The 12,186-nt window shown below is 40.8% G+C and overlaps 1 non-coding gene across 1 annotated transcript; it reads right to left on the bottom strand.

The window, feature by feature from the left end:
- Positions 1-10,083: 10,083 nt before the first annotated feature.
- LOC130854706 (small nucleolar RNA SNORA61) lies at positions 10,084-10,218 on the bottom strand. Its single transcript, XR_009054145.1, has one exon. It is a non-coding gene; the product is annotated as a small nucleolar RNA SNORA61 (small nucleolar RNA).
- Between the last annotated feature and the right edge of the window lie 1,968 nt (positions 10,219-12,186).

Below are 12,186 nucleotides of genomic sequence, written 5' to 3' on the forward strand. Positions count from 1 at the left end.
GAATTCCTCGTGACCCTTTACAGTCCATGCTTCCTTCCACTGCCAGCCCCAATCAACTAACAGCCTGCTATTTATCACCATAGATTTGGTTTGTATTTTCTAGGATTTTTATATAAACACAATCACAGAGTATACACTCATATGTCTGGTTTCTTTCACTCAGCATGATGCTTTTCAAATTCATCCATACTAACATATATATAAATATTTCATTCATTTTTATTGCTGTACATTCCACTGTATGAATATACCATATTTATTTTATCCTCTCACTTATTAAAGGAAATTTAGGTTTTGTCCACTCAAAACTGTAATCTAATGGACCTAGAAATTGTCATACTGAGTGAAGTAATTCAGACAGAGGAAGACAAACATCATGTGATATTGCTTATATGTGGAATCTAAAAAAAGGCTACAGGACTTCCTAGGTGGCACAGTGGTTAAGAACCTGCCTGCCAATGCAGGGCACATGGGTTTGATTCCTGCCCTAGGAGGACACCACATGCCACGGAGCAACTAAGCCCGTGAGCCACAACTATTGAGCCCATGTGCCACAACTACTGAAGCCTACGTGCCTAGAGCCCATGCTCCGCAACAAGAGAGGCCACCACAATGAGGAGCCCATGCACCACAATGAAGAGTAGCCCCTGCTCACCACAACTAGAGAAAGCCCGTGTGCAGCAACAAAGACCCAACACAGCCAATAAAATAAATAAGTAAATAAATAAATAAAGGCTACAAATGAACTTCTTTATAAAACAAAAGTAGAGTCACAGATATAGAAAACAAACTTATGGTTACCAGGGAGTAAGGGGGAGACAGATAAATCAGGCGATTGGGACTGACATACACACTACTATATATAAAATAGATAACTAATAAGGACCCACAGTATAGCACAGGGAACTCTACTCAATACTCTGTAATGACCTATATGGGAAAAGATCTAAAAAAAAGAGTGGATACATGTATATGTATAACTGATTCACTTTGCTGTACACCTTAAACTAATACAACATTGTAAATCAAATATACTCCAATAAAATTTTTTTAAAAACTGTAATACATTAATGCTGTTTTATTAATTATGTTTTAATAGGTATTATAATGATCCCACAATCCAGGAATATTAAGTACTTAAAGCCTGTAGTCACAGAAAATCTTAAAAATTTCAATCCAAATTTATACACATATTTTTTTCAGAGAATTATGAGAGGGTAATAATACACATTAAAGCATGAAAATATATGATATATATATATATACACACATATACATATATATATGCTAAAACCCTAAAAAATATGTATATGTATATATATGTATATCACAAATATATACATATATATATACATGATAAAATTCTGTAGAGAGAGTGGAATGGAAAAGGGTGATGGGAAATTTCCCAGTGGTAAGAAGTTTATCACATGTTGCATGATGGTAATGACAACCCATTATTTACATTTAAAGAAGTGATTTGATTTTTATCTTTTTATGTCAATATTTACAATATGCCAGAAATTTACTACTTTACAAGTCTTTAAACTTATAAAATTTTAGATACCAATTTTAAAATGAGAATGTGAAACTAAAAAACATAAATAAAAAAGTTTGAGTACCCCTTCTCTCAGTCATATTCCTAAAGGTTGCTCTTTAATTGGTCTCGGGTGGGCAGGAACAGCATGGTTTTTAAGGTTCCCCAAGTGATTCTAAAGTGCACCCGAAGCTGAGAACAGCTGGTCTGAAAATAGTATTCTGTCTCAGTAGACAAAGAGTAGAAAAAATGAAAGCTGGGGACTTCCATGGTGGTCCAGTGGCTAAAATCCCGTGCTCCCAATGCAGGGGGCCTGGGTTCCAGCCCTGGTCAGGGAACTACAGCCCACGTGACACAACTAAGAGTTTAAATGCCGCAACTAAAGATCCCACATGCTGAAACTAAAAAAGATCCCGAGTGCCACAACTAAGACCCAACGCAATGAAATAAATAAATAAATAATAAAAATGAAAGCTGCACAGTTCACTGTTTGAGAGTATTGTTACCAAAAGCTTGGCCTCTCTGTGCAATAGGGCTGAATCAAATCCCAGAGACACAGTTCTGGGTGAAGTAGAAAAGGACAGCTTTATTGCTTTGCCAGGCAAAGGGAGACACACCAGGCTTATGCCTCAAAAAACTAGGTGTCTCAACCCTAGAGGATTTGATGAAGGGTTTTATAACAGTGGTTCAAAGGTGGGGTCTCTGACAGGATTAAGGTGTGAGCAGGGCTTGCAGTCCCTTCATCTTGTCTCAGGTGGTTTCTCTCTGATGAGCTTCTTTGGTCGCTTTAATTTTGCCTCAGGTGGTTTCTTGGCTGCTCCTCCCTTGATTAGCAACTATTCAAATCCACCCTTTGGAACTGAGGGAAGGTCACGGAGGCTAGTCTTGCCTATAAGAAATGGCAGACAAAAGAAGGCCTCCGTGCCCAAGCCCCACTGGGTTTCAGTGCCTGGGAGCCCCACAGGGCCCCACTCTGTTTCACTCTTAGTCATCTGGCAAGTAACTATTTGCAAGGTTTATAAAAATATCAAATCAACAGTCCTTTTAGAACTTAAGCACAAAGATGTTAACTAATAACCATGGTTGGTATTTATGGTGCCTTCCAATGATGAAATGCTATTATTTGCAAGGCACTGAGCCAACTGTTACAAGTAAATGGTAGTATTATCTCCACTGTAGATAGTTCCAGGCTTGGAACACTAAGCCACAGGTGTGATGACAAAGAAAACCCCCAGAGGGCAGTAATTACTCATTAATGGCAACTGCCCCGGCTCACCTACTGGCCTTTTTTTCACAGCAGTTATTTCTTTTTGCTTACTGTCCAAAATCTCAAGTCTGCAATTTAGTTTTGTTTTCTTCTTCTCTATTTCTCCTCTGTACTCTTTTTGGGTCTTAGCTATTATTTTTCTCACTTTTGTTTCTTGTTATGATTTACAGTACAGTGATAAAAGATGGGACTAGGGTTTGGGCTCAAAGCCAAATTCCAAAATTCATTAGCCATGTGGGGGATTCCCTGGTGGTCCAGAGCTTAGGACTTGGCGCTTTCACTGCTGGCCAGGGTTCAATCCCTGGTTGGGGAACTAGAATCCTGCAGGCCAGCTGGTGTGGCCAAAAATTTTTTTAAAAGCCATGTGACCTAGTAAAATAATGTAAAATGGCAGGGGAAGGGGGGTGTCACTTTTGCCTGTGTAATGAACTGAATGGTACCCTTCTGAAGGAAAGGTTCACTGGGAATTCCCTGGAGGTCCAGTGGTTAAGACTCCGTGCTTTCACTGCCATGGGCCCAGGTTCAATCCCTGATTGGGAAACTAAGATCCCACAAGCCATGCTTCGTGGCTAAAAAAAAAAAAAAAAAAAAAAAAAAGAGGGCACATGAAGGAAAGGTTCCCATCCTAATCCAACCCTGGGGCCTGTGAATATTACTTTATATAGAAAAAGATTATATTGAGTTTAGGATCTGGAGAGAAACTTACCGTGGATTATGAGTACACCGTAATGCAATCATGTCTGCCTGTGAGAGAAAGATAGATTTTTGAAACTCATACACAAAAGAAAAAGTGGCAAGACAGAGCAGAGAGAGATACAGCCACTACATGCCAAAAAATGCTGACGGCCACCGGAAGCCAAAAGAAGCAAGGAATAGACGTTCCCCTAAAGCCTTCGCAGGGACTGCAGCCCAACCAAACCCTTGATTTCAGACTTCTAGCCTCCAGTACTATTAGAGAATAAATTTCTATGGTTTTAAGTTACCAACTTTGTGGTACCTTGTTACAGCAGCCACAAGAAACTCATATATTCTGGTTACCTCCCAAGGCAAAGAAGCTAAGGAACGTACAAGTGCTTCATAAACGTAAGTGCTATACAAATACAAGCTCTCCTTGTTGGTTACTTTCTACAAGGACCTACAAGACCGTGCAAATAGTCATCAACATGGATCAGTCCTCACAGAAGAGATGTAAGGGGAGTTTCTTGGGCTTTCCTGTGTCCTATACTCTTCCCTTATCTCTTGCCACAAAGTTTAGTATTTCTTTTGGTGGTGGTGTGGGTGTTGCATAATTCCCAAAGAAAAAGAGTTAGACAGCTTTAGCTATGTCTCTTAAATCTTGCCAGCATTTACTCTTCTCTTAATTCCAAAATCTTTTGTTAGTCCAGGTGTAAGCGGATTTGGTAGGGGATGCCTGGACGAAGAGAACTAGGCATGGCTTTCTTGACATAAGAGAAACCATTTTTGGCCTAAGCCATTTTGGAATTTAAGCCTGACCACAATGCTTGCCCTTGAACAGGTCTCAGTATTAATGATTTAAGGCAACAAAAGAACAAACTGTTATCAGGCAAGAGAGACAACAATACCAAAGATAGTAAATCAGTTGTAAAGACTCCCAGTTCTGGTTCAATGATAAAGATTAGCCTCAGGCATTTTCTTGAACTGTTCTGCAGAATTTATACCCCTCTTGAGGGCTCAACCACCAGATCAACTGGAACCTAAGGGATGACGATGTTCACCTTTTCTGATGCTCACAATTTCAATCAACTAAAGTTTGGACTCTCAACCTTTGCCCCAATTCTATACCGAATTCACCTGTTCAAGCCCCTTCATGAATATGCATGTACCCTTAGCTTAAAACTTTCCCAGTTTTGCTGCTCAGAGAGATATTGATTTGGGAAAGATTCCCAGTGTTCTACTTACTTGCTGTAAGTAATAAATCCTTCCTTCTCCTGATCTTTGGCTTGGTTGTGTCTTTTGGCTTGACACCCACCAAGAGGAGAACCTAGTTTTCAGGTAACACAGGATTTAGAGTAGGCTTTCTCAACAGCAGCAAAATTGACACTTGGGACCAGATAATTTTTTTGTTTTGGGGACTATGCTGCACAATGTATGTTTAGCAGCATCCTTGTCCTGTATCCACTGAATACCAGTAGTATTGCTCGTAGTCATGACAATCAAAATGTCTACAAAAGCCAAAGGTTCTAAAGGGCAAATTGCCAGCCCTCCCTCTCACCTGAACCAGATCAAGAACCATTTATTTAGACAGGACTGACTAAAGATCTATCTGGTATGGCTCTACTCCTGGTAGATAACTCCAATCTCCATTCATATATTAAGATCTGTCTTAAGGACTTCCCTGGTGGTCCAGTGGTTAAGACTTCCCCTTCCAATGAAGGGGGTGCGGGTCTGATCCCTGGTCAGTGAGCCAGGATCCCACATGCCTCAAGGCCAAAAAAACCAAAACAAAAAAAAACAGAAGCAATACTGTGACAAACTCAATAAAGACTTTTAAAATGGTCCACATCACCCCCCCCTCAAAAAAAAACCAAAATCTGTCCTAAACCTAAAGAAAGAATATATCTCCTAGGAGCCTGCTGATTCTTCATTAAATTGGTCTTTTTGATAGTCTCATTGGTGTTTCTCAAATTATAATCAATATTTAATTTGCAGCAGAATCACTTGAGCTTCTTGTTGACCTACTGAGACACGCAGAAACTAGCATTTTCTATGTTTTGCAGATGATTCTTATTTTAATTTGCTAAAGATGGGTTTTGGGGGAATTCCCTGGCAGTCCAGTGGTTAGGACTCCAGCTTCCACTGCAGGGGGCGTGGGCTTGACCCCTGGTCAGGGAACTAAGATCCCACAAGCCACGTGGCGCAGCAAAAAAAAAAAAAAAAAAGGAAACCAAAAGACATCAACACCAATATTTGGAATATCTGACAAAGAATTTAAAGCAGCCATTACAAAAATGCTTCAGTGAACAATTATGAACATATTTCAAACAAGTGAAAAGGTACAACTCAGCAAAGAAACAGAAGATTTAAAGAACCAAGTAAAAATTCTAGAACTTAAAAATATAATTACAAAATTGAAAACTCACTAGATGGGCTCAAAAGCAGAGTGAAGCCAACAGAGTGGGGGTAAAGTCAGAGAACTTCAACAGAACTTCAAAAGAACAACAGAAACTATCCAATCTGAATGAGAGAGAAAAGAGAAAACAGAGCAGCAAAAAATGAACACTGCCTCTGGAACCTGCAGGACTGTAACAAAAGATTTAACATTCACATCATGGGATCCCAGAAGGGAAAGGGAAAGATTGTGTGCCTGGAAAGCATCTGAAGAAATAATGACTGAAAATATTCCAATTTTGGCAAAACAACCTCAAAGGGTAATATGGGAAAACTATAAAGTCTACTTACATAAATTTGCCAACTTAGATGAAATGTACCAATTCCTCAAAAAGCTACTTCCACAGCTCCCCCAACATGAAAAACAGATCATTTGCACAGCTCTATAACCATTAAAAAATTGAATTTATAATTTTAAAGCTCTCCCCCAAATCTCCAGACCATGGTTTTGCTGTAAAAGTTATGCCAAATATTTAGAGAAGAATTAAAACCAACTTTAAACAATCTCTTTCAGAAAATGGATGAGGAAACACTGCCCCAACTCATTTAATGAGGTCAGGTACACCCTGATACCAAATCCAAAGACAAAAAAAAAAGAAAACTAGAGCAATATCCCTCATAAATACAGATGCTAAGCCCCTCACAAAATATTAGCAAACAGAACTCAGTAATATAGAAAAATAATTATACACCATGACCAAGCAGAGTACAGATACATGAGGCTGGTTCAACATTTGAAAATCAATGTAATGTATTATATCAACAGGATAAAGAAGGAATGTTATATGATTGTATGATTGACACAGAAAAGGCATTTGACAAAATACAACATCCCGTTTATGATAAAAACTCTCAGCAAGTTAGAAATGGAAGGGAACCACCTAAGCTTAATAAAGAGCATCTACAAAAACTACAGCTAACACACTTAATAGTGAAAAACTCATGCTTCTTTCCAAGGTTAGGAACTAGACAAGGATGTCCACTTCACCACTCTAATTCAACATCATATTGTAAATCCAACTAAGCAAAATAAGGCAAGGAAAGGAAATAAAAGCATACAAATTGGAATAGAAGTACTACCCCCTATTTGCAGATTATATGATGTGCTACATAGAAAATCCCAAGAGATGTATAAGAAAGAATTCCTAGAACTAATAAGTTAAGCAAAGTTGTGGACCACAAGATCAACTTACAAAAATCAACTGTATTTCTATGTACTAACAATAAGATGTGTGGAAAATCTAAATGAAAAACAGAATACCGGGACTTCCCTTGTTTTCCAGTGGTTAAGACTCCATGCTTCCACTGCAGGGGGCACTGGTTCAATCCCTGGTCGAAGAACCAAGATCCCCATGGCCAAAAATAAATAAATAAAACAAACAAACAAAAAATGAAACAAAACAACAAAAAAACACAATACCACTTATGATAGTTCAAAAATTAAAATTACTTAGGTATCTAACAAATCTAATAAGACAAGTAGGACTTTTAAAGCTAAAAACTACAAAATGCTTATGAAAGAAATCCAAGAAGATTTAAGTAAATGAACAGACATACTGTGTTCACAAATGGGAAGACTCAACATAGTGAAGATAGATGTCAATTCTCTTCCAAAATGGTTTATAGGATTAATATATTTTCTACCAAAATCTCAGCATTATTTTTTATAGATATAGACAAAATTGTCCTAAAATCTATACGGAAAGGCAAAGGAAGTAGAATAGCCAAACAATTTTGAAAAAGGAGAATAATGCTGAACTCAGACTACACAATTTTAGAAATCAGCATAGTTACAAAGAAAATAATGCAGTACTGATGAAAAGATACACATATAAATCAATGGGACAGGGATTTCCCTGGTCAGCGCAGTGGTTAAGACTCTGCACTTCCAAAGGAGGGGGCCCAGGTTCAATCCCTTAGATCCCACATGCATGCTGCAACTAAAGAGTTCACATGCCACAACTAAGGAGCCTGCCTGCTGCAACTAAGACCCAGCACAACCAAATAAATAAGTAAATATTTTAAAATATCAATCAATCAACCAATGGAGCAGAGTAGAGTCCAGATCCAGACCCACACAAATACAGCCATTTGATTTTTTACAATAGAGCAAACAAAATTTGGTAAAGTTGTCTTTTCAATAAATGGTGATGGAACAATTATATATCTATATGCAAGAAAACAAAAGGGATCCTTTATTTAAACCTCACACCTTATTAAAAAAAACAAAAACAAAAAACTCAATGAATCTACATGTAACATGTGAAAGTGTAAAACTTTTAAAAGAAAATATAGGTGAAAAACCTTCAAGACTTAGTATTATGCAAAGAGTTCTTAGATATAATACCAAAAGCAAACTCCATTAAAAAAAAAAATTGGCAGGCTTGACCTCATCAAAATGAAAACCTTTTTCTCTACAACACTGTTAATAGAAGATAAGCTAAAAACCGGAAAAAAATTTTGCAATCACATACCTGGACCTGTATTTACAAAGTATAAAGAACTGTTAGAACTCAATAGGAAGGAAAGTTTTTTAAAATGGACAAAACACTTGATCAGATACCTTAAAAGGGCTGGAGGAATGACAAACTTGTGAAAAAATAATCAACATCACTAGCCACTAGTGAAACGCAAATTAAAGCATGATAAAGTATGGCCAGGGCTTCCCTGGTAGTACAGTGGTTGAGAATCCACCTGCCAATGCAGGGGACACAGGTTCAAGCTCTGGTCCGGGAAGATCCTACATGCCACGAAGTAACTAACCCCGCGTGCCACAATTACTGAGCCTGCACTCTAGAGCCCGCGAGTCACAACTACTGAGCTGAGCCCCCATGCCACAACTACTGAAGCCTACATGCCCAGAGCCTGTGCTCTACAGTAAGAGAAGCCACTGCACTGAGAAGCCCATGCACTACAACGAAGAGTAGCCCCCGTTCTCTGCAACTAGAGAAAGCCTGCATGCAGCAATGAAGACCCAACACAGCCAATAAATAAGTAAATATATATGTGTGTGTGTATATATATTAAAAAAAATGGCAATATACTCCTACAAAATAGCTAAAACATTTTTTTAAATTTTGACTATATCAAGTCCTAGTGAAGATGTAAAGCAACAAGAATTCTCAATACATTACTAATGGGAATGCAAGATGGTACAGACACTCTGGAAAAGTTTGGTAATTTCCTGTAAAGTTAAATATTTACTCATTATATAATCTAGCAATCCCATTGGGGTTAGGGAGATAACTGGTACAACTGTTTTAGAAAGTGTCCTTATGTGATCAAGTCTGAATGTGGCCAAACTCTATGACCCAAAAATTCCATCATAGGTATAAAAGCCCAAAGTAAGTCTGGCACATGTGCCCCCAGAAGATATGTGCTGATTCAAAGCCCCACTGTTTATTATACTGAAAACTGGAAAAAACCTATATGTAAGTCCCTTATTTCTCAGGGGAGCAATAAGTTGTTGCCCACTTACTAAATGGAATACTATAAAACAGCAAAAAATATTACAGCTTTATGCTTGGTCTTGGAATAATCCTGCAAAGACAACACACAAGGTTGATTAACTAAAGAAAGGCACTGAAGAAAACATAGAGTATGAAAACAACATATATAGAATCCAAAGACATGCAAAACTATTCATTTTTCTATGGGATACAATTTTAGTCAAATTATACAGAAAAGCAAGTAATCGACAAACATAAAATTTAAGACATTGATGAGGGGAGCTGGGATGATCGGGATCACACAAAGGGTCATAAGATAAAAGTGGAGTTCTATTTCTTTTTTACATCCAGGAGTCTTTTATTGGTCACTTATATGCCAAGTACCAACATTAGCAAATTAAAAAAAAAACCCCACAAAGGTCAAGGTTTCCACCTCTCTTAGCTTGTCTCTTCCTATAGAGTTTCTCTCCCAAGCCTGTAGATCCACAATCACAGATGAATACAGCTTTATTGGTAACACATCTTAGAAAAAAGGAACACTCTCAATCAAGAGGCAAGAAAGCCATTGATAAATCCCTCCCAAACACAAAAATATTAGTCAGCATCACTGTACCAACTGCCCAAGCTTCACATACAGCCTCCCTTTAAGCCTAAGATTACGCCATTTTACAGGGGAGGAGGAAACAAGTTCTACGAGAATTACACGTTGTTGGAAACTAGCCTACATACTATATAGCAGACCATAAGCACTACGAGAACAGCTTCATTACTGCTAATCCTCCCTTTATGACCACCAAGATCAGTGTTCAGATCTGAAGAGAATGAGGACCAGGTAGAGTTCTATTTCTTAAGATTAGTGGTGAAGGGACTTCCCTGGTGGTGCAGTGATTAAGACTCTGTGCACCCAATGCCTGGGGCCTGGTTTCCATCCCTGGTCAAGGAACTAGATCCCACCTGCATGCCGCAACAACTAAGGAACCCACCGGGCGCAACTAAGACCCAGAGCAATCAAATAAATAAATTAGTGGTGGATACACAGATCCTGGACTGAGTAGTATTCTCTACACCTTTGAGATATGTTTTACAATATATCTCATATATGTCATATTATTTTTAAAGTGGGAAAAAAATAACTACACTCAAATCTATAATAAAGAAAAATGTGAGAGCGTCTGACAAAGCCCTGGACCCATTACCACAACCTGTTGAATTCACGCTTATTCCAAGATGAGTTGTCAAAAGGGTACCAGCGCAAAATGTAGTCAAGCGTATGACTAGAAAAAGAGAAAAGCAAATGGCTGACTACACACACGCTGCAGCAAAGTGTGGCCAGGAGGCAAAGGAAATCAATCCGGAAATGTTTCAGACCGAAGTAATCAAATTTAGCGAAGCTGATGAAGGACGATCCCAGAAAAGAGATGCACATACAAAAGGAAGAAATAAAACTTACAGAAAAGAAAAATTCAAAGGTTTGAAAATATTTCTTCAGGGAACAGTAAATGGGTAGGAGAAAAGTTTTTGAGTAATAAAGCCTTGTGCAAGTTTGTGAGTCTTTAAATATGTGAATGTACGTGCCTTAAGAAATAAAAGTAAAGAGTATTTTTCCAACCATGTCTACACCCTTGAAAGGGTTGTCCCTACAGGCTGGTGCGGATTCGTCCAGGACTCCCCGACATCCCTGCCCTAAAAGAGGGATTTTCCCCAACCTCATACCCTCTGTCCCCCCTTGTTTCTGTCTCCCTAGGTAGGCTAGCGACTCCTCCACTGGAGCCAAGGATACTCTTGGCTGCCTCTGCAACGACTCCCCCACTCCTAAATAGCAGACTCTTCGTCCCTAACCCCGCGGGCCCAGTTCCCAGTCGGTCCCAGGTGTGCGGGTCTAGAACAGGGCGCCTGTCCCACACTTCACTTAGGGCGCCGAGTCTCCACGCTCCCGCTCTTCTTCACATCCAGAACCTCGGTCGTCCCTGTGCCTCTGAACACCTAAAGAAGGCTGGAACGCGGGGAACTCTGCAATTGTAGTTGAGGCAATGGAGGTTGGTTTACCATCACTATGGAAGCCCTGGGCGGGGCTTCCGAGGGGCGTGGTCAGGAGCGCGGCGGCCGAGAGTCTACAACTCCCGCCCGTGGTGGGCACGCAGCGCCGCGGGAAGCCCTTCTGCTCTCGGCGTGCGCTGCCCCCTGTCGGTCCTGTGCCCAAGCATCCGGGAACGACAGCCACCCCCGCCCCGCGCCCCCGCCCCGCGCCCCCGCCCCGCGCCCCCGCCCCGCGCCCCCGCCCCGCTTCCGGGTTTTCGCCAAACCCCACCTTCTTCTCCAGGAAGACGCGGCGCAATCCTACTTCCAAAAGCCAGCCGGAAGGACGTATAGACCGCACCGGAAGAACGCAAAGACCGCGCCGGGGCGGGGGTCTCCGGGGCGGGGGTCTCCGAGGCGGGCGTCCGGGGGCGGGGCCACGGGGGCGCCAGTGTGACGCGCCCGGAGCGGAGCCGGGGATTGGCCGGCCAGGAGCAGGGCGGGGCCAGGGCCTGCGGAGCGGGGGCGCTGCGGGGAGGGGAGGGGAGCGGCCGACGTGGGCGAGCCCTGCTCAGAGGAGGGGGAGGGGCAGAGCTTTCGGGGCACGCCTGAGCCTGTAAAGATACTGACTGAGAGAGTACCCCAAACAGTGAGTCCAAAGGACGCCTGGATTGAAGACCAGCGTGATAGAAGGAAATGAGAGTCACTTCCTGCTGAGAAGGAAGGAAGGAACCGAGAACACCTGAGACAGATAAAGGCGGCTCCAAGAGCAGAACTTGAGGAGCGGCCGC

Source organism: Hippopotamus amphibius, chromosome 5 (genome assembly GCF_030028045.1).
Source record: "Hippopotamus amphibius kiboko isolate mHipAmp2 chromosome 5, mHipAmp2.hap2, whole genome shotgun sequence".
Classification (NCBI taxonomy): domain Eukaryota; kingdom Metazoa; phylum Chordata; class Mammalia; order Artiodactyla; family Hippopotamidae; genus Hippopotamus; species Hippopotamus amphibius.